Below are 22,474 nucleotides of genomic sequence, written 5' to 3' on the forward strand. Positions count from 1 at the left end.
AAGACGTCTCAACTGACCAGTGCATACTGATACACACACATACAAACAACAAACGAATGGTCCCACTAACAAAGGCACAAGCTGGAGTGGCTCACCCCAAAACAATACACACACAAAAAAACACAAACTACGGTCACACAGAAATCAGTGGAGGTGTAGTCTAAAATTCCATTTCTACTCCCAGATGGAGGTCTCCAAACAGACTGGCTTAGCTCTCAAAAGAGAACAGACCCAGAGTGTCTCACTTCCTACAAGGGAAGTAACCCAAATGGAGTGGAGAGAATTCCCAGCCTGTGCAAGATGGAGCGACTTACCCCCAAGTGACACCAAATGTGGACCACAGCTCTGGACGTTTCTCTGCTCCAAATGACCTTGTGCACTGGGGCAGCTGACGCCTCTCAGGGAGAGTCCCTCACAGTTCCTGGATGCAAAATGAGCTCCAGCAGCTGCTGGGAACTTGGGAAGGGGCTGTCCCTGGCCGGGGTCCACCCGCCACAGGCACAGATTCCTGGCTGGCTCACCATAATTGTTACTGAACGCAAGTCTGTGCCTAATAACACAGTGAGACCGAACAATACTGAAACATTAGAGTTTGAAGCAGAGAGGTTAATTGTGGGGCCAGGCAAGGAGACAGGTGGCTCATGCCTTAAAAAGGCCAAACTCCGAAAAGCTTTCAGCAAAGCCCTTTTTAAAGGCAAGGTGAGGGGGTGTGTGAATTGTTGTAAACTTCTTGGTGTCAGATCCTTTGTTCTTGTAGCTGTCCCTGTAGGCCAGGTTTCTGTTATTCTGTGTTCAGGTCAGGTCAAGGTCAGGCTATCCTGTATATTTCAAGCCATAGGCAACATTCTTTTACAAAAGGTGCAGAGCCAGCATGACTTAAGCAGAGGCAACAGGGCATAAAGGTTGGAGCTAAAGAAATAGATCCAATATGGAGTCAGATTTATTCTTCCCTATTACAAGACCACACACACCCCAACTTCAGATTCAAGTCCCCCATGCATGGCATCACAAGGTCCTGCGGGGGAAACTTAGTCCCTTCCTTCAGTGATCCGACGCTGGAGTTTTTCTGCAGTGTTTCTTCCAGCATGGCCATGCAGCCAAGGACTGAGCATCTCCAGTGACAGAGAGCTCGGCCCGTTCTCACAAACTCTGTTAGGAAGTACTCCCCCCACACCCCTGGGTTTTTTAGCATAAATCTGTTTTCACAGCAACCAGCCTTTACCATTGGTTTCCGCCCCCACCCTGGGAAAACCTTCCTCTCCACAACCTCCAGAGCATTCGGACAGCAAGCGTGCCCCCCCACCCCTTCTATCCATGTGAATCCTGTTCCTTTGTCCCAGCGTCGTATGGTTTGTGTCCCCTTCTGGTCTGAACGCTTCTGCCCTGCATGTGTCACGTTTGGGGCTAATGTTGCCCCTGAGGTGTGGTGCCCACAGTCAGACACAGCACACTGGGTGTGGTGATTGTCCATCAATAATTTGGCACTTCGATGGCTTTTCTTACGAGACAGATGATTGCCTTTCGCAACATGAGCCCTTGAAGGCTGACATGGGTCACTTCTGGGGACAGTGTAATGATGGGTCTGAGTAAGGCCAGAGGGTCTTGCTCCTTTGCCACGTGCAGTGGTTCCCAGACAGTGGCCACAGGACACAGGTCACCAACGGTCAGGGGACTTCCCATGCAAAGGTTGCCAACTGTGATTGTGCTTCCATGCTGGAACCTGGGTGCCCTTGATGCCCTTGAAGTGTTCTTCATCCATCTCTGGAGGGCCTGCTACACGTATACATTCCATGACCAGTGCAATGTGTTTATAAGCGGGTGCATAATAAATTACTGGAAACAGCTGAGGTTTTAATCCTCCATTAATACAGAAAGTTTGACTCCTGTCAGCCATGGTCTCTGCTTAAAATATTTAGGAGTTGGTTTCCACAGCGGTCTGCCAAAGCCTTCCATGATGGATGGCGGAAGCCGAGTCGGGGGCACTTCACTCACTGTGGAGGTGCGGGGGCCAGGGGGCGTCTGCTGCTTCTCACACCAGGTCAAGGAGCCAGGACTGTTCTGTGAGAAGAGTAGGAAGCCACTCGACGACACGTAGAATTTCCGTCTCCAGTCTGAGGGTTAAGGACAGGGATGTCCAGCATCTTCTTTGTCAGGGGCTCCTCTGCTGAAGCCATTTGCCTGTTAGTATCCGGGTTTCCCTGCAGATGTGTCCTTTACACTAGTTTTCTCACTTTCAGAGCTGCTATCATGACTGGTCACCCAGGTACGACACAGGTATTTCTATCTATCCGCCCCACACCAAAGCCCTCCCTTATCCTGGGCAGTAAGGGCCCCTGGGGTCCTTTAGAACCTGACACTGATACCTGCAGGGAAGGGCCTGATCCTAAAATACATGAGAGGATCCAGCACTGAACACCTGGGTGATGCCCTCGTGAGAAATTTAGGAAATGCCACTTGAGGTAACGGGTCTATCAATGGTGCTACCCCTTCATCCTTACAGACATGAAGTTCCCTGCAAGCTTTCCTGCCTGCTGCATAGTAAAGGAAGCGAAACAATAAATACGGGTGCGCTGCCCTGCCATGTGGGAAGCGCTCACGTACCCAGCACTTGATGCCCAGACCCGTCCCTGCCTCGCCTCCCGTCTCCTCCGCTCCGGCCATCCCCAGCCGTGTCGCTGGCGGCACCATTACCGACCCTCCTCCTCGCTGCGGGAAGTTCCTCAGGCATCCCAGGCCCTCCCGGGACGTCCAGACCCCACGGCTTTCCTATAACACTCTCCCTTCCACCAAACTGCTCTTCGGTAGGTCTACGAACGCCTTGTACCATGTCTGCGCACGTGCACAGGGGGTGGAGCCCTCTCCCCGCTCTTGGTCCAGCCTCGCCCTCCCTTCCAGGCCCCTGATTGCGCAGCCCCCAGCGCGCTCTGCTCACTCACAGGGGACGAGGGTGCTTCTGTCCTGGTGCCGCGCTTGGCGTGCGCTGTGTCATGTCGGGCGGGAGACAGTTCTCCAAGGGCCTCTCCTGTGTCTGACATCTTGCAGGCGGAGACGCTGACACCTCTGTTCTGGATGGACCGTCTTTACAAGCATGCTTACACGGTGGACAGCCTGGAACCTCGGAGATGGAGGTTCCCTCTGGAGAAGGGGTGGCAGCCGTGCTTCCCATTGTACAAGCCTTGCCTGCCTTGGGCTCCAGGTTCCTCTCCTGTAATGCCACCCGCTGCCATGCAGTCACCATGTGGCCACCTGAGTCACCCGGCAGGAACTGGGGAACTAGCACAAGAAAAGACTGGCACCCAGACTACTGATGTAATTTAAGTCCTTTATCTCTGACCCAGGGTCCTGTGTCTCCTGCCAGCACCCAGGACACTGGTGGGCTAGCTCCTCACTTACAAGTGGGGGACAATCTCAGCCCTTTCACAGCTCTTGACAGGACCTTACTCTGGGAGTCTCATCTCCCCCAAATAAGAAAGTCAAGGGTAGAGACAGGAATCCTGTATTATATTTCCTAACACCTCTGATGTTTTCCCCTACACATTCTAGTGCACAGTAAGGTTTTTTGATGATGAAATAAATGATATTGATAATAAAGGCAAATAATCATAGCAAGAAGCTCCCTAGTTTGACTCAGTTTCCACCCATAATGATCTTTTCTGTTCTGCATGGCTCTGGGTCTCTCAAGCAATAGGGTCGTTTTCTAATTGCACATGTGCAAGAGGGGATGGGCAAGGAGCAAGTGTGGGGAGCCTAGGGAATAAGATGAAGGGCATAGGTTCCATAACCAAGCTGTGGCAGAGATTCCTAATTGCCACTCAATATTCATTCTTCCTTTTTTTCCCTTGTAAAAATAATCCTAATTATTGTTTTAGCTGAGAACATCATGGCTAGCTAAAATCATACATTTCTCATTCTGCTTTATAGCCAGATCTGGCCTATCACAGAGTTCTAGCCGAGGAGACATAGTGGAAGTGGAAGAGAGCGTGCCCTCATTTTCACTCCTTTTTTCTTCCTACTGCCTGGATTGCAAATATAATTGCTGGCACTCCAGCAGCTATGTTGGCCCATGAGGTGAATTTGGAAATAGAATTCATGCATAGTGAGTAACAAGACAGGAGGAGCATGAGCCCCTGATACCATGAAGCCACCAAACCATCTGTGAACTGACTCCTGACTTCGTTCATGAGAGAAAAAGAAACTTCTATTTTCTTTAAGCCACTATTATTTTGGATCTTCTAGCAACCTAATCCTAACTACTACACAAACTCAATTTTCACTGAGTGTGGAGTATATTATAAATCACACTTCCTAAGAAAGGTGCCATCCTATGTCCTTTTGACACTCAAAACATTGAAAAGTGAGGGCTATGATCAAACCACGTACATGTCTCCATGCAACCCAACAGCAAACCCATTTTAAACAACTGAATTCAATTCTATTTTATGAAGAACTTAGTCTGACTCACACGTGTGTAGTGTGTCTTAGGAATACTTACATAAACATATTTAGGAATGGCTTGTTTCAAATATTTTCTAACAGCTTGAACGTCAAGATTTTACTACCTAAAATAAAATGTCATAGGTACTTTGAAAATGCTTCGTAACTTCGCATGCCGCCAGCACAGCCCAATTCAGGCTGGGCCTGGCTTCCAACCTTGGCATCCTTCCTCTTGTACCCTAGTGATTTTAATCCCTTGGGCCAACCCCAAGCCAAGGCAAGAGATGCCCCAGCCCTACCAGCTCCACAGCCTGGGACCTTGGCTTCTGGTGACCATTGCTACCATCGGCTGCCTTATGCAAAATGCGATCCTTAATAAACCCTTCTGTGGAATGTGGAGAGGGAACACGGCGGGGCAATGCTAAAAGCACTCATGGTCTCGATTCTCGCCCCAGCTCCGTGGTGTACCAGTTGTGCTGCCGTCAGGAATGCATGGGCGTTCAGTCTCTGTGTCCTCACCTGACAGAAAAGGAATGAAGCAGTCTTTGAGGTTTCACAGAGCAATTCATGAGAAAGAGCTCTGTAACTAGAAGGGCCCCATCACATCACAGACCATGAAGATGGGGACTTCTGACATTTAGAAATCCAATGGAAAAGGAAGGAAACCATGGACTTAGCCTACTGGGCATATATTAATTTTGGAAGGGTGTCAACCCTTATCATCTGTAACTTCTTGGATGTCTATCAACCCAAACCTATTAGGACCTTCTTTGGAGAGTTATCTCAGAGAAACTGTTTCCTTCTGCCCTCTTTCCAACATACACAGTGGAGGCTAAGGGTACTGCTTTAACTCATCAAACCAAATAAGGTTTATTAATATTGACCAGAGACTTATTAATATGTCTTTTGTTACCCAAACGTTATTGACCAGATATGTTTCAATATTGATTTACATAACAAATCACCAGCCACAGGCGTTAGATTCTGAAAAAATCCCCTGGTCAATAAATGAGTTAATTAAAAGAATTTAGATATCGGTCTCAGAACAGCAAGATTTGCCTGGTACCTTCTGAAAGACCAAGGGCAGATGGTGGCATTTCAATATTCACCATTATAGCAGTGTTACTATTCACTATTTTAAAAGATCATCAGGGATGCAGGCGAGGCTCATTCTTTAGTCAGTGGTTTCTCAAACACCATGAGGAGAACCTGCTGTCTTCCTGGTGAAGTTCTCAGTCAGGACTGTAGAGAGAAGCCCACAGTTCTGAGATGGAGCACAGAAGTCAGATGCAGGGGGCTCTCTGAGTTGGGCTAACTTGTCAACCTGCTCACCTCTGGTAGGTAGCCTACGTTTAGATCCCAGCTTTGCTATTCGCTTTCACATAATCCTGGTCCCATAACTGAACTTCAGTTTCCTCATCTATAAAATGGGAATGACAGAACATACTAGATGCTTGTTACTTTCAATCCCATTCCTCCTAGTTTCTCAAAAAACAAACAAATAAACAAAAAAACAATATCTACAGGATCAGAGACCATTGCTACATGCGCCGAAGCCTTGGGGACTCTGGGCCTCCCTCCCAGGGTCCTTAGAGGGTCAAGAAGAGATGAAAGCTGATTCAGAGATGTTCCTTGGAGAAACAACTTCAAGACTTGTGTGGGATGGAACTCTACTGGATGACCTCAAACCAAAGGGGCAGAACTGTGAAGCAGACAAAGGCTGTGCTCAGTTCCCCTGCCGCCCAATTCCAGACCCCCTCTCCCTCCCGAGAAGATGTCCATTCTTGGACACCAGTGTCCCTTAGCTGCTCATGGAGGCTCAGGTCATCTTTCCCTCCCGGGGAAGTCCAGTGCCCAGGGTTGGTCTCAGGCACCACACTCTCATCTCTCAGTCATCCTCATCACAACTTCCTTATGCACCAGACTCTTCTAGAAGAAGGTCTGATAAGGCGATTCACTCAGTGGTTAAGGAGCTCCTAAGATTCTTGGGGTTTCCCTGTTCAAGACAATTAGCAGTTCCTCCCATAGCAGATTTTAAGGCTAAGGCATCACCAAGAAGCCCTTTTATTCTCTTTCCTAAGCCCCATCTTGAACCCACGGGTCAAAAGATTTTTATTTGCCAAAGAGGCGACGTAATAAGCAGTCACGCAGTGCTGGCCATGGGCTGAGGCCACCAGCGCCACCCGGGCCTGAACTTAACTGCTGCCCCCAGCAAGATACCCGAGCAGGACGGCTTTCCGAGCCCTGTCGCTGGCTTGTGAACCCACTATTAGACTTCCAAGATGAGCCTTTAGGAATTTCTAGCCTTAAAAAAGGATTTTGAGAATAGGCTGGTGAGGTAGCATTTTTTAAGGCAACAAGCTGTGTAAGTGTCCACCTAGTCCACCGACGGAGAGGCACACCTGAGCCCAAAGCACTGCCTCTGCCTTTCCCTGTCCTAAGACAGGTGACACCGAGAAAGGGGGGAAAGTCCTTTCAGCCTCAAAGGTCTTTCCAGTTGAAAACAGTGCTGAAGTAGCAAAATAAAATCACCCATCGACAAAAGTGTTGAGGGACCCAGCCCACCTCAAAGGCCTTCTCCCCTGAGCCAGGGTGTAGGAAGGAGTCTGGCACCAGCCTACCTGCCCTGTGCGGGCAAGGGAGACAGCAAGCAAGACCCGGGGAAAGCCGCTCAAGAATGGAGACACTTGCGGGCCACTGGAGCTGAGGGGCCGAGGCCAGAGCGGCCAGGTCGCTGCAGATGGAGACAAGATGCTCTGTGACATGCCAAGCTGTGTGCTGGGAGGCCCGCACACAAACCCTAGCCAGGCTCTCACGTCCGCCCTGTCCCCCTCCACAGAAAGGCCTTATCACCTGTCACACACGGGTATTTTCAGCCACACTCGGCTGCAGGGATAAACACGGTGTCCGCAGTAGCACCCCTGACTACAAAGGACAACTGTGACAAATGTCAGGGCCCTTTGAATTTGAAGATAGCCTTGTTAACTACTGCGGAGGCCGGACTTTCTGCTGTCAACAGAGCTTCTCAAGTTATTTACACCCGCGGCGACTTGCATTAGATCACCCCGCCCCCCACTTTTAGCTGCTTCCCTGCGACATGTCAGGATGAAAGCCAGCCTGCTGTCAGCAGTCACATGTCCCACATCGCCTGGATGACCACTGAAACGGGAGTTCCCACCGTGGGCTTGAGGCGTCTCCACGTTAGCCCAACTCTAATTCCCCAGGGAACTCAATCGATGGCACAAAATGCTATCTCATCCTTCATTCTGAAACGCTGAAAGGCTTCCAACAGAATAAATCACTCTGTGAGACTCCGTAAACGCCCAGTCTCAACCATGCCTGCAAGGATTCTTGAAGAACCTGCACAAGGAGGCTATTGTACGCGTGTACAAATAGATGACACAATTCCAGGGTTTAATACTATCCGCCAAGTTAAACTACTGTGGAGCAGCTGTGCACATGTGAAATGATGCCTGGCACCACTGGAGATCCATAAATCAGCCCTGGCATACTTTCCTCCTATTAAGAGAGTCAAATAAGAAAAAAACCACAAATTAAGATGTGTCTAGGACATGGACGACATCGCCATTCCTCTCTGAATGCAAAAATAAATAAAAATTAGGCTTCATTTTGCTGGGGTTTCTTTCCGAGGGGCACAAGTTTTCCAGCATGTGAAAACCTGGCAGAAAACCTTGTTCTGAGCAGGGTCATGCTGGGCTGGTTGGTTTGCCTTTCTGTATGTCGCAGGCAAAACAGAAGTGATGAGCCAACCTGAGAGGCAGTTGTTCTTTACAAGGAGTGGACGGGGGCTTCCCTGGTGGCACAGTGGTTGAGAATCCACCTGCCAATGCCAGGGACATGGGTTCGAGCCCCAGTTGGGGAAGATCCCACATGCCGTGGAGCAACTAAGCCTGTGTGCCACAGCTACTGAAGCCTGCATGCCTGGAGTCCATGCTCCACAACAAGAGAAGCCACCGCAATGAGAAGCCCGTGCACTGCAATGATGAGTAGCCCCTGCTCACTACAGCTAAAGAAAGCCCGCACGCAGCAACGAAGTCCCAAGGCAGCCAAAAATAAACAAATAAACAAATAAATGAATGAATAAGGAGTGGACAGATACGCCAGGGACCCAATGCAGCCATAAATATATACATACATACATACATACATACATAACTAAGGAATGGATGGATAAGCCAGGAACCCAAACTCTCCCAGGAAAATTATAATCAGATTATATGTGTAGGGCCCTGTCTCTTTGCAGTTCATCCCTTTGTTCTGGCTTGTTCGTCTGCAGGACAACAACACACAGCAGAGGTCAGATGGCTGGGCCACTGGATGCTTCCATCCAGCCTTGGGTGAATGGCTTGGCTGGAGAAGCCAAGACTAAAACGAAGGGAAGTTGCATCATTATAAAGTTGGGTCACCAGTGGATAGAGTGACCAACCACCTCAGTCAGCCTGCATCTGAGGGGGTTCCTGAGACGAACGAGTTTTGGTGCTAAAATGAGAAATATCCTTGGCAAACTGGCAGAGTTTGTCACCTCAGTAAGTGACCGAGTTTTAGGCTATTTGGGAAAACTGAATCATCTATGAGTCTAAACAAGCTGACAACTCTCAGCTTCTCTTTAGCTGAGTGATGCCAGCACAGACAATCCAGCCCCGGCTAGATGACTCCGCAGAGAGTCGCAGATGCGCCAATTAACATCAATTAACTGAGCCTTTGCTTTGTGCTCAGCATGGCGCTGTGTACTGGGCAGGGATAAAAAGGCAAGTGCAAAGAATGAACTAGATCACTCCCTACCACCATACACAAAAATGGACTCAAAATGGATTAAAGACCTAAAGGTAAGGCCACACACTATCAAACTCTTAGAGGAAAACAGAGGCAGAACACTCCATGACATAAATCACAGCAAGATCCTTTTTGACCCAGCTCCTAGAGAAATGGAAATAAAACCAAAAATAAACAAATGGGACCTAATGAAACTTCACAGCTTTTGCACAGCAAAGAAAACCATAAACAAGAGGAAAAGACAACCCTCAGAATGGGAGAAAATATTTGCAAATGAAGCAACTGACAAAGGATTAATGTCCAAAATTTACAAGCAGCTCATGCAGCTCAATAACAAAAAAAACCAAACAACCCAATCCAAAAATGGGCAGAAGACCTAAATAGACATTTCTCCAAAGAAGATATACAGACTGCCAACAAACACATGAAAGAACGCTCAACATCATTAATCATTAGAGAAATGCAAATCAGAACTACAATGAGGTATCACCTCACACCAGTCAGAATGGCCATCATCAAAAAGTCTACAAACAACAAATGCTGGAGAGGGTGTGGAGAAAAGGGAACCCTCTTGCACTGTTGGTGGGAATGTAAACTGATACAGCCACTATGGAGAACAGTGTGGAGGTTCCTTAAAAAAGTAAGAATAGAACTATCATATGACCCAGCAATCCCACTACTGGGCATATACCCTGAGAAAACCATAATTCAAAACGAGTCATGTACCAAAATGTTCATTGCAGCTCTATTTACAATAGCCAGGACATGGAAGCAACCTAAGTGTCCATCGACAGATGAATGGATAAAGAAGATGTGGCATATATATACAATGGAATATTACTCAGCCATAAAAAGAAACAAAATTGAGTTATTTGTAGTGAGGTGGATGGTCCTAGAGTCATACAGAGTGAAGTAAGTCAGAAAGAGAAAAACAAATACCGTATGCTAACACATATATATGGAATCTAAAGAAAAAAAATGGTTCTGAAGAACCTAGGGGCAGGACAGGAATAAAGACACAGATGTAGAGAATGGACTTGAGGACATGGGGAGGGGTAAGCTGGCATGAAGTGAGAGAGTGACAATGACATATATACTACCAAACGTAAAATAGATAGCTAGTGGGAAGCAGCCGCATAGCACAGGGAGATCAGCTCGGTGCTTTGTGACCGCCTGGAGGGGTGGGATAGGGAGGGTGGGAGGGAGGGAGACACAAGAGGGAAGAGATATGGGGATATATGTATATGTATAGCTGATTCACTTTGTTATAAAGCAGAAACTAACACACCACTGTAAAGCAATTATACTCCATTAAAGATGTTAAAAAAATTAAAATTAAAAATAAATAAAATAAAAAGGGAAGTGCAATTAATTCCTCACTTTCTTTTAATTCACCTTTATAGGGTACAGCCAAGTAAACCTATGCTAACTCCTAAAGGATCTTGGAATCCACAAAGAGACCTGCTTTTACATGGAGACTGAGGGCGCACATGACCCCACAGCCCTTCCCAATGGCGCTGAAGGTCAGTGTCAACAAGCACACAAACCATTAGCTGAAGCTGGCTGAGGAGGGAGGAGAGAGAATGCTATGCCTTGATAGAGACAGGAGATCCATTTCTTCCGTGGCTGACTCTTCACAGACAGTTCTTCCATAGGAGCTCCAAAAAACGTCATTTGAATAAGCATATCGTCTCCTAAAGGAACTACCAGGAAGAAATACATTCATTTGATTTTGGAGTTCCTTTATTTAAAAATCTCACTGTCTTATAGTCAGGCATATTAAATCTTTATACACAACTTATAAAATGAATGATGTTCTTTTGGTGGCAGCCGCTGTCATAAGGCAAATGTGTGCTCTGTGGTCGGTACTGAAATTTTATTCTTCCCGATTACAGAAGCAAAACTTTTTTATTGTAGAAAACTTGGAAATTTTATGAAAACAAAACTTGAAATCACCTAAATTATTATTATTTTATAGTTTCATCCTATTCCTTTTCTGTGCACATATACTTTTTACATAGTTGGAGTCCCTGCGTGTCCACTTCAGTGTTCTACTTTTTACCCCCGACATTGTATTTCCCATATTTTCATGTTTCATGAAGTATACTTCCAAGTCAGTGGTCCTGGACCCCTTTACACTCTTTAAATTTATCATGTGGACCAAATATCCTTAAAATTCTCCTCAAAGAGTCTTGTGAAATGTTCCCTAAAAATTCCAGTCGATTCTGTGACCTGAGTGAGTGTTTACTATATTTCCTGCACTAAGACGTAGGAATTATGAAGATGTAAGACGAGAACTTCATGTGATACACACTCATGAGAATTTGAATCTGAAGCGACTCACTGTATTCTGTCCTAGTCATCAGTTATATGCACTGTAAAAACAACTTTCTAGAAACACGCCATGTATGTTTGACTCAACATGGCATTTTTTATCATTTTTGTAAAAAGTTGGACACTGGGCTCTTTATCAGAAATGTAGTATGAAGTATATAATTTTTCCCCAAGGAGAAGCCAGATTCGATTTACATGAATTTAACATCATTTTAAACATTTCAGGGGTAGAGCTGTATCAATTAATATGCTTTCTTGCAAACAAAAAGGCTAACTGGCTTAGCCAAGAAGGACATCAATTAAGCTGCATAGTTTGGAGACCAGAGCAGAGCGGGCTTGGGTGAGAATGTCAGGGTCTCTCTCCTCTTTGTGCTCCTCTCAGCCTTGTCCTCCTTCCAGTGTTGGGCCATCCTCAGCCGGGGAGTATGATGGCTGCTCCCAACACAGCAAGGTCCAGAGGGAAATAAGGGACGAGGTCTTAGAATCAAGGAAGTCTTTTCCAGAGGCCCGCACCAGATGTCCCCTCCTGTTTCCTGACCAGTATAAGGTCATACACACACATGCCTGCCTGGTCTGATCACTAATAAGGGAAATGGGATAACTGGCATTGACTTAGACCAGCAATCATCAAACTATTGCCAAGGACCGCTTCTGGCCCTCAGCCTGTTTTGTCAATAAAGTTTTATTGTAACACAGCCTTGCTCATTTACATATGATTGTGTCTGGCTGCTTTCTCGCAGAGCAGAGCTGTTACAACAGAGACCATGTGCTTCACAAAGCCTAAATGTGTCCTGTCTGGCTGTCTTAGTTTGTTTGGGCTGCTTTTTTTTAATTTATTTTTGGCTGCACTGGGTCTTTGTTGCTGCACGCAGGCTTTCTCTAGTTGTGGCGAGCGGGGGCTACACTTTGTTGCGGTGCGCGGGCTTCTCATTGTGGTGGTTTCTCTTGTTGTAGAGCACAGGCTCTAGGCGTGCGGGCTTCAGCAGTTGTGGCACACAGGCTCAGTAGCTGCTGCACGCGGGCTCTAGAGTGCAGGCTCAGTAGTTGTGGCGCACGGGCTTAGCTGCTCCGTGGCATGTGGGATCTTCCCAGACCAGGGATCGGACCCGTGTGCCCTGCACTGGCAGGCGGATTCTTAACCACTGTGCCATCAGGGGAGTCCCTGGGCTGTTTCAATAAGATACCATACACCGGGAGGCTTGTAAACAACAGACATCTCTTTCTCACGGTTCTAGAGGCTGCGGAGTCTGAGGTCAAGGCGCTGGCAGATTCAGTGTCTGGAGAGAGCCCATATCCTGGTTCAGAGACGGCCACCTTTTGGCTGTGTGTCACGTGGAGAAGGGGCAAGGGAGCCCTCTGAGGGGGCCCCAATGCCCCTTCTGAGGGCTCTGCCCTCATGATCCAGTCACCTCCCAGAGTTCTCATCTCCAAATACCATCACTTGGACATCAAGTTTCAACATCTGAATGTTGGGGAGACACAAACATTCAAACCAAACACACTGGCCTTTTACAGAAAATATTTGCCGACCTCTCATGCAGAGAATGCTTAAGGCGGGATAGATGGAGACAGATCACCCACAATGACTTTTGCAAGTCAGTGTGGCCCTAAAAACAAACTCTGTCCTCGAAACGCAGAGAGAAAGCTAACGGCGTATTATCACACTGCACGGATCATATAAACTATGCATGAAGATTAAAGCAGAAACAGAGACACAGACATAGAGAACAAATGTATGGACACCAAGGCGGAAGGGGAGGTGGGATGAATTAGGAGATTGGGAATGACATATATACACTACTGTGTATAAAACAGATAACTAATGAGAACCTGCTGTATAGCACAGGGAACTCAATGCTCCATGGTGACCTACATGGGAAGGAAATCTAAAAAGGAGGGGATATATGTATACATATAGCTCATTCACTTTGCTGTACAGCAGAAACTAACAACATTGTAAAGCAACTATACTCCAATAAAAATTAATTTAAAAAAAAGTAATGTGAGAATTCAGAGGAGAAAGTCATCAATAAAGGCAAGGCAAAAGCATCACCCCAGGACACGAATTCTCCCCTAGATGTCTGGAGACGAGACACAGACGCTGCTCTCTCCAGCCTCCCTGCATCTGGGGGCTCACTCTCCAAAGACAGGTGACCAGCACGTGCAGGTTGGTCTGGACGCTGGCACCACAGGCTGCAACGGGACGGTCCCCTGGCCTTCCTCATGTCTTCTCAGCCTTAATCATTCCAGGATGATTCTAGATAAAAATGTGGAATTTCATCATTGTTGTCCAACCCTGTTGATACAAGTCCTGTATCATTTCCCTCCTGTTCTGTGGTAATTCTCTCTTGTTCTCGACTATTAGGATGCCTTCAAAGGGGTCTGAAAAGCACTCATCGTAAGAGGTAATATTAGAAGCCTCACTCCAGTCAAGAGGATTTTTACACTGAAGGAGATTAGAAAATCCTCGAGCTGAACGAGAAAGGAATCTGCAGGTACTTCTCGTTAGCTTCCAAACTACCACTCTTGGTACTTTCGTAACCAGATGTGCACTGTGATGCACCAAGCATCGGGCTAAAAGGTGCATACTGAAAGGATCCAAGAATATGGAGGAACAGCCTTCAAACTCCTGTCCCATCTGCCCTCTAGGACTCCTCAGAACACGCAGTCTGAAGCTGAGGTGACGACTTCAGATTTCTCATGAGTTTCACAAGGTGAAAACTAGATGGGAAGCAGCCATTGATTAAAAAGAAGGAGAGGATGCCAAACTGTTGGTTTTGACACACATTGTGTGTGTGTGTGTGTGTGTGTGTGTGTGTGTGTGTGTGTGTTGCTCTGGGTATCTTACATAGTAAACCACTAGAAGGTTGTTATTCAAGAACAGGACTGCATGGTCTGGGAAGCTCAGGTAACATTTGCTTCTTTTCTAAAGTAAGTGGGCAGAGGGCCTACAAGTAGAAAGAAGATGGTGAGGAGAGCCGGAGTTGATGTTAACACAAAAGACAGCTGCCTTTCGTGTCTTCCTGGACTCACGGAAGGAATCCCTTATCATTTACTGAGCGATAAACGTGGGAGCAGAAGAGGGGGAGAAGAGAGCCAGCAGCAGGCTGGGACACCAACTGATCACACAGTCTTTGGAGATGCTAAGATGAGTGAGGCAGTTAAAACCAACACATGGGATGTGCCCGCTACTATATACAGAACAGATAACCAACAAGGACCTACTGCATAGCACAGGGAAGTACAGTCAGTATCTTGCAATAAGCTATAATGGAAAAGAATCTGAAAAATTATATATATGTAGTATATTTATATTATTATACATATATATGTATCACTGAACCACTTTGCTGTACACCTGAAACTAACACACAACATTGTACATTAACTACACTTCAGTTTTAAAGAAATGGTTATTAAAAGGAAAAAGACAAACAAACAAAAAACCAACACATGGCACGCTGGGGAGGAAAGTGCCAAAGAGTGATTCATGAGGAGCCAAGCCTAGGAGCAGCTCGGCCTCTGTGTGCAGCCTGTGCAGGAGGCGGTCCCGCCCGGCACCAGGTGTCCTGTGCGCCCTGGCACGCGGCCTGGTGCGCACACGCACCACTGCACAGATGCGCGCAGGGCTTCAAGAGCTCCCAGCACACACCCGCGAATATTTCATGTGCGTCTGTGGGCTGCATATAGGTTGAGAAAAAAAGAATGCATAGAGGAGGATTGTTTTGCTTCGGTGTATACGTGAACTTTGATGGAACTTAGTAAAATACAGAGCGTTTACAAGCGTGATGGATGGCTGTTGGGGGACTGGTTTCCTGCCCTCCCGGCTGGGCTGCAGCGCCGGGCTGCAGTGACAGCACTGGGTAAGGAATGGACGAACAATAGGTCCTGTGAGTTGGTGGCGCTGGGACTGCCCCGCCTGAGTGGGAGGTCCGAGCATCCATCTCCAGCGGCACACAATTCAGAGGGGAGTGAGGGATTCCTGTGGCGTGTGGAAATAGCAAGGGGGTAAAATGAGAGGGAATCATGAAAGTGCACTCGAATCACCCAACGTGCTGAGGACTGTTCATGTCGACAGATTCCACTACTGCGAAGCCACACACCTGGTGAGTTTCCGGATCACATCCAGGACCCGCTCTTCCGCTCTAAGTCCCCACCAACATCAGCCATGCTGGGCGGCACAGGTGACGGGCCAGCTCAGCTGGAAGACAAGCAGCCTCTTCATCCCTTTAAAAAATTAGCTTGTCTGAACTGTTGAAATTCTAACATACTTAAATCAGCAGGACTGGTGGCTTCAGCTGCAACCCTAGGTCAGGGCTGCCTCTCTTCTCTGCCTTCCCTTGGTCTGTGACACCCACCATGTAAAGGGCACCGCTGCACTCAACTCCCACCTTCACGTGATCCTTATTTTTCTTGATCTTAACAGACCTGGTGTCCTTTCCTCTGGCTGTGAGCAGAAAGTTCCTGACTTCCTCAATGCTGCAACAGGTGGCCAGGAGGCAGCAGGAAGAGGGGACACCCTTCTGCACTCTTTTCATAAACGGTAGGTGTTTGTTTGCTTGTTGGTTTGTTTTTCATACTGAGGCTCTCCTCTGCTCTGTATTTCATTTCAAAGTCACCAAGCAAGAAAACTGACCCGGCTACAGGTAAATGAGACTCCTTGCTGCTGACCCTGGCTATGTTCTTTCCTTTATTTCCTTTTCCAGGGACTTGATAAGGTCCTGGAAGGATCTATGGACATTTGAGGCTGTTTCTTGAAGGAGCCAGATGCCTGGTCATTCTTAGGATCCTGCAGTTGGGAAAAGCTCAGCGCTGATGGGGGAAAGGCCCAGGGATCAGGGAATCCCAGCTTCCTGACAGAGGCGGTGTTGCCATGGAAACTGAGCTGCCACAGCTGCCTGGGCTCTGACATCCGTGATTGGCTCTGGCAGGGGGTGGAGATGATCAAAAGCCCTTCAAAAGCCAGTCTCAGAGGGGAGCTCCGCTGCCTTCTGTCTCCTCTAGCTGCCCCGCCAGGATAGAGAATGTCAGCTCTGCTCCTCGCTCAGACCTTTAGTGGAAAAAATCCCAAAAGACTGAATTCTGAATCTAAGTGTTAAAAAAACAAAAATAGAAAATTTTAAATTCTATATAATAATGGATCCTAAACCTGTTGATTATCAGAACCCCTTGTTCACATGAGGTTTCAAAAAATACCAGTTCCGGGGCCCCAAACTGGGAGAGTCTGAATCCTGGTCATAGGGTCAGTTTCTGCACTCTGTATTTTTAATCCTCCCCCAGATGATTCTAATGATCATCCATATTTGAAAACTAGAACTTAGTTTAGTGTTTTTTGTTTTGTTTTGTTTTTCATTTATTTACTTTTGGCTGTGTTGGGTCTTCATTGCTGCGTGTGTGCTTTCTCTAGTTGTGGCGAGCGGGGTCTACTCTTGGTTGTGGTGTGCGGGCTTCTCATTGCGGTGGCTTCTCTTGTTGCAGAGCACAGGCTCTAGGCACGTGGGCTTCAGTAGTTGTGGCTCGTGGGCTCTAGAGCACAGGCTCAGTAGTTGTGGCGCACGGGCTTAGTTGCTCTGCGGCATGTGGGATCTTCCCGGACCAGGGACTGAACCTGTGTCCCTTGCATTGGCAGGCGGATTCTTATCCTCTGCGCCACCAGGGAAGCCCTAGTTTAGTTATTTTTAAAAACCAATTATTTAAAAATGTATCTTTGGAGGTTCCATTTGGAAGGTACTGCTTGTGTTTTACTCCCAATTCCAACCCTCTACTAAGTGTCTTCTTCCACTGTCTTGGAATGACTAATTCGCAGTTTATAGGTGTGGCAGATACAGTCGTGCAGAAAGAGACATTTCATTCCACTTTTACTAAAATTGCTGAGTAACTTAGGAGATGAGAAAGCAATTAATAATTCTATTTTAATAGCACCCCAGAATGTCTCCTACTATCTCAAGGCATGCTGTGAAATTTCCTAGATTAAATTCATTTGAGTTCACTTAAACCTGTAAGGTTTGGAAAACACTGCTTTAGATTCAAGGAAAGAATTCCAGGAGTTTCCTCCCTGCCCCCTCTATCCACTCTCCCACCCTCCTTCTGTCTCCAAAGACACTCCTCTGCAGAGGAAGCTCTCATGTGCATTCTTTTTCCATCGAGGTCCAGTCAGGAAGACAGACACCACACTAGGTATTGCAACAGAGGGGATTTGATACAGGAAGTCTGTTACAGACGTTAGAAGACGAAAAAAGCAAAACAGGACACTAGGATACAGAGACAGGTAGGAAGCAGCTTCCACTCTTGGGGAAGAGTTGGAGTCACCAGACCTGGAAGTTGACTGAGGGCCACATAGGGCTGGAACCCAAGTCTCAGGGTAGGGCCTGGCTGAGCCACTGCTGGTGGAATGCAGAGAACCCCGCAGCCCCGTCCCCACAAGTACAAACGCCCCTCATGTCCCCTGCCTCTTGTTTGTGGAAAAGCTCATCTCCCAGGCTTCCCTGAGTCACAAAAGCGTAGGCTCCAGTAGTTAATGATTAGGACAACAGAGTCACAGACTCAGTGTCTGATGGGTATTCCTGAGCTGTTTTACAGATACTGTAACAGCCACCAGAGAGCACGACACAAGCTGCTCCACCCTGAGCAGCACTGAATCTGTGGCTAGCACAGTTCCAAGCACTGGCCTCAAGAGAATGGCACTAATATTATTGCTCATAATAATCTGTACCTTTGTGGCATCAAAATAATTATAGCTTGCTCTACCCGTACATGTAAACGGGCAACTAGAATTGTCAGCAAAGAGATGCTACATACCCATGTTGACATCTTCCACTCTGAGAAGGCGCCCAATGTCAGCATGAAGCAGTTACAGAAGATGGACATTCGCCCCTAATTCCACAGAAATGGGATGATATTTAACAGTGGGGAACTGAAAGCAGCTCTTTTGCCCCTTTCCTGTTTACTCATTTCTGTCCCTCTTTAACCTTAAAGACCGAATTATAGGAATGAGGTCACTAACCAATAGAAACTACACCCTGACTTATGCTCTCCTGAATGCACACCATGATTTGCCTGACCTGTTGATTCTTTTCCTAGATAAAAAGAATGAAGAATGAAGTAGTTAAAGAATGACTAGCTGTCTAGCCGCAGTAGCCCCCTTAGCCATCCTGCTGGCAGATCACTCAGACAAGATACCATCTGAAGAGAGACTCAGCCAGTCTGCACACAATGGAGATGCAGAACCCAGCCTCCTGCCTTGATGATTCCCTGAGATTCTTCCCCCTTTTCTCCTGGAAAAACTGTCATGGCTGAGCAGAATCTTCAGAGCTGGTCTCTGGACACAAGTCCACCTTCTCCCCAGATTGCCAGCTTTTCTGATTAAAGCACCTTTCCCCTCTACTGACACTTGCCTCTCCAATGATTGGCTTCTGAGCAGTGAGCAGCTGAACCTGAGTTCAGTAACACTGGTACCTCAGGAGGTGGGAGGAGAGGCCTCTTGGATCTGGGGCTCTGACTCCCTGGGACCACTGCTACTCAGATGGATCGCAGTGAGGTTCTGGGACCATGGAGAGAGGTTGAAGACAGCAACCAGCCACTGCTGCCTGGTAAAGAGCCATTGATAGGCTGACACCCAGAAGCAGCAAACAAAAGGGAAGAAGGAAAACCCCTCTCCCTTCCGCTGCCCAGTCTCCGTCTTGGGTGCATCAGTAGGAAGCCACCTGACCAGCACAAAGGATGGTCTCCAGAGTCTTGGCCCCTGTGTCACAAAACAGAGTAGAGAAGGGAAGGTCTGGAGAGGGATGGGGGCTGGGTGGGCAGTGTCTTGGTCAAGCACAGCATCAGATGAACCTTTGGGTCAAGAGAGCAGGGATGATTGCATTGGCAGAAACAAGGTTAAAAGCTTTTGTTTCTGCGGCTGCTTTTTTTTTTTTACTTTTTTTTTGGCTGCACCCTACAGCATGTGGGCTCTTAGTGCCCTGACCAGGGATTGAACCCGCACCCCCTGCATTGGAAGCGTGGAGTCTTAACCACTAGACCACCAGGGAAGTCCCTGCGGCTGCTTTTCTGATGGTCAAATGAATTTGGGAAAACCAATGCCATTAGCATATTGAAGGATCTGAGAAGTCCTACAGTAAAGGATCCTGCTTTACTTTGTTAATTATTTCTCAAATTTATTTAGTATGAATTCCTTATTTTTTTGGATATAATATTCCTTAGAGCACGCGAACTGTGTTGTAAATGCCATTCTAAAAAATGCACTACACCTCAGCGCAAACTGCTTTTTTATCTGTTACCTTCTGGAGCTGGAAAAAAATAACATATAGAAGTGAAATAGGAAGAAAAACAGAATTCTATCTGCAAAGTATTGAGTCTAACTATTTCACTTTCATGGTTCCTCTTATCTGTAAAGGGGACATCCCCCCTGCCCTTCACCATGCTGTGAGGAAAAGAATTCCTTACTCAACCTCCAGAAGAATCACTAACCATGAGCCATAACAAAGACCACCAGCCTCGACATAATCTGAGAGAAACGGGGAAGTGTTCCATGGAACTGCACAGAGCATCACAGAGAGACCTGGGTGCCCACTGCCCTTAAACACACAGAGTAGCTTGACAATTACCCCATGGGGCGAAGGGCAGCTCCACTTTTATTCAAGGAGGTAAAAGGCAACTCCACTCTCTACCTTTCCATCACTTTTAGGACTCTGATTATTTCAACCTCCTCCATCCCTGCCTCAGGCTGGAAGAGGCATCTGATTTAACACCTGACACAGGCTGACCCGGAAACAGAGGGTGCAGGGCAGCAAAACTCTCTGTGGCAGATGCAGACATCGGGGTTGAGAGGTTGTCTGCAAAGGCAGATGCTGAGAGAAAAGGAGCAACCAGGACGGAGAGAGGGGGAGGAGACAGGGAAGACAGAGAGGGGAGGGAGGGGAAGAGGGTGGAGGGAAGGAAGAAAAAACAGCTGCTTGATGATTTTCTAGACCCCCTGGAAACTGGCTCTAAATTATCCCTGTTCAACTAGAATGTTTCCAACTCATAGACATATCCCCCACACACATCAAGTTATGCTAATCTGGCTTTTACTTTTGAGCTGGATTTCATTCATGAAGACAGCTCTTTCCTCTCTGGAAATTTCATACGCAAAAGCAGTTTGAATTGATTTTATTTATTTATTTTATTTATTTATTTAATTTATTTATTTATTTATTTTATTTATTTTATTTATTTATTTATTTATTTATTTAAATAAAATTTATTTAATGTATCCTATTTATTCCATTCTGTACCCTAAAAACAGGTACCAAAAATTCCAAACACTTAAATGTGGATGCAAGTAGCTATCACATGACTTCAGCCTATTTCTTTTTTTTTTTTTTTTGCGGTACGTGGGCCTCTCACTGCCGTGGTCTCTCCCGCTGCAGAGCACAGGCTCCGGACGCACAGGCTCAGCGGCCATGGCTCACGGGCCCAGCCGCTCTGCGGCACATGGGATCTTCCCAGACCAGGGCACAAACCTGTGTCCCCTGCATCGGCAGGCAGACTCTCAGCCACTGCGCCACCAGGGAAGCCCCAGCCTATTTCTTTTCATCATGACTTGCTATCTACAGACCTGATGTAGCACTAGATTCATATTAAAACATTCTGGCCCAATTCTAGTTCTGAGAAACATTTCTGTCCCATTCATCTGGAAGCTGATCAGTTGAGACAGAGTCTCTGGTAGCTTTGTGTCCAGCATCCACATAACAAAGGACAGAAGTTCCTGGGGCAGAGACAGGAGAAACCAAGCCCAGTTAAATATGTATAGTTCCAGGGATTAGAATCTCCTATTAACACCCTAGCAGACACAGTCTCTTTCTGAAATTAGATTTCTTTCAGCAGATCCGGCCTTACTTCACAGTCAAAACAACACTTCTGAATATCCCCCAAGCTAGTTCCCAACCACAGCCTCCTGTGAAGGTGACCTATGAAGGTTGCTTCCACTTGTATGCTTTTGACTGAAAGAACAGCACCTTGTCCACCTCCTAAATTCGCTGGCTTTTGTCTTGCTTCTTGTTCGCTTGATTCTCACTCTTTCTACCCTTTTGGAATTAATCAGTTTGCTTTCCAAACTTGACTTCAGCTGGAATACAAATTTAAATTTCCCTTTGCTCAGAGGCCCATGACTGAAGGCCAGCAGTGGCTCCCGTTCCCAAGTTTAGTTCTGCTTACTGAACCCTAGCATGTACAGGGTTCACTCTGAAAATAACAGAGTGCCCTCCTGCCCATAAGCGGAACTCTGGCCCTGAGTAAAATGACCTATGGGAGAGCCTACAAGTTAACCCCTATGTAGGCTTGAAAAACTACTCCTTGTAAATATTTCAGCGTTTGCTTTTTCTCTTTAACAATTTTAAATGTACTTAAAATATTTTTCCTGAAATTCTTAAGGTCTAATTATACAGGTTGTTATTACTGATGATTCGGGATTGTTTCTTTCATATATTTTGTAATTTAGAATTGCAAGTTCATTTTGGTGAGACTGTCTATAGGAATTCTGTGTAGGGCTGAAAATACACCTTTCTAGAGAAGGCTTTTAATAACTTTTATTGAAGACTCCAGGATTGTTATCGGCCTGAGACTGCATTTCAAACTATTTTGTTAGGGAATCTAGGCCCTCCAGACAGTCCAAATTCAAACCTTAAACCAGGGGGAGGGCAACCTGAAGCTGACCTTGCACAAATCTTCTTTACACTTTGCCTAAGAAGGTATTTTCAGTGTAAGTCTATATAGGATCAGAAGTGGTTATCAAGCAAGTTCATATTCAGAACTGACTATATACACAAAGGAATCTTGACAAAAAATAAGGAAATGTTCAAAGTATAAATACATGAAAAACAACACAGGACTTTCACTGCTAGCAATAGTGCTGATTAGATAACCTGAAAAC

The 22,474-nt window shown here is 46.5% G+C and overlaps 1 long non-coding RNA gene across 1 annotated transcript in view; it reads right to left on the bottom strand.

Annotated features, from left to right (window-relative positions):
- LOC309964209 overlaps positions 1-22,474 on the bottom strand; it is a 377,990-nt gene that overhangs the window by 349,979 nt on the left and 5,537 nt on the right. The window lies entirely within an intron of this gene.

This window comes from Leucopleurus acutus (assembly GCF_964270905.1).
Source record: "Leucopleurus acutus genome assembly, chromosome: 7".
Lineage (NCBI taxonomy): Eukaryota > Metazoa > Chordata > Mammalia > Artiodactyla > Delphinidae > Leucopleurus > Leucopleurus acutus.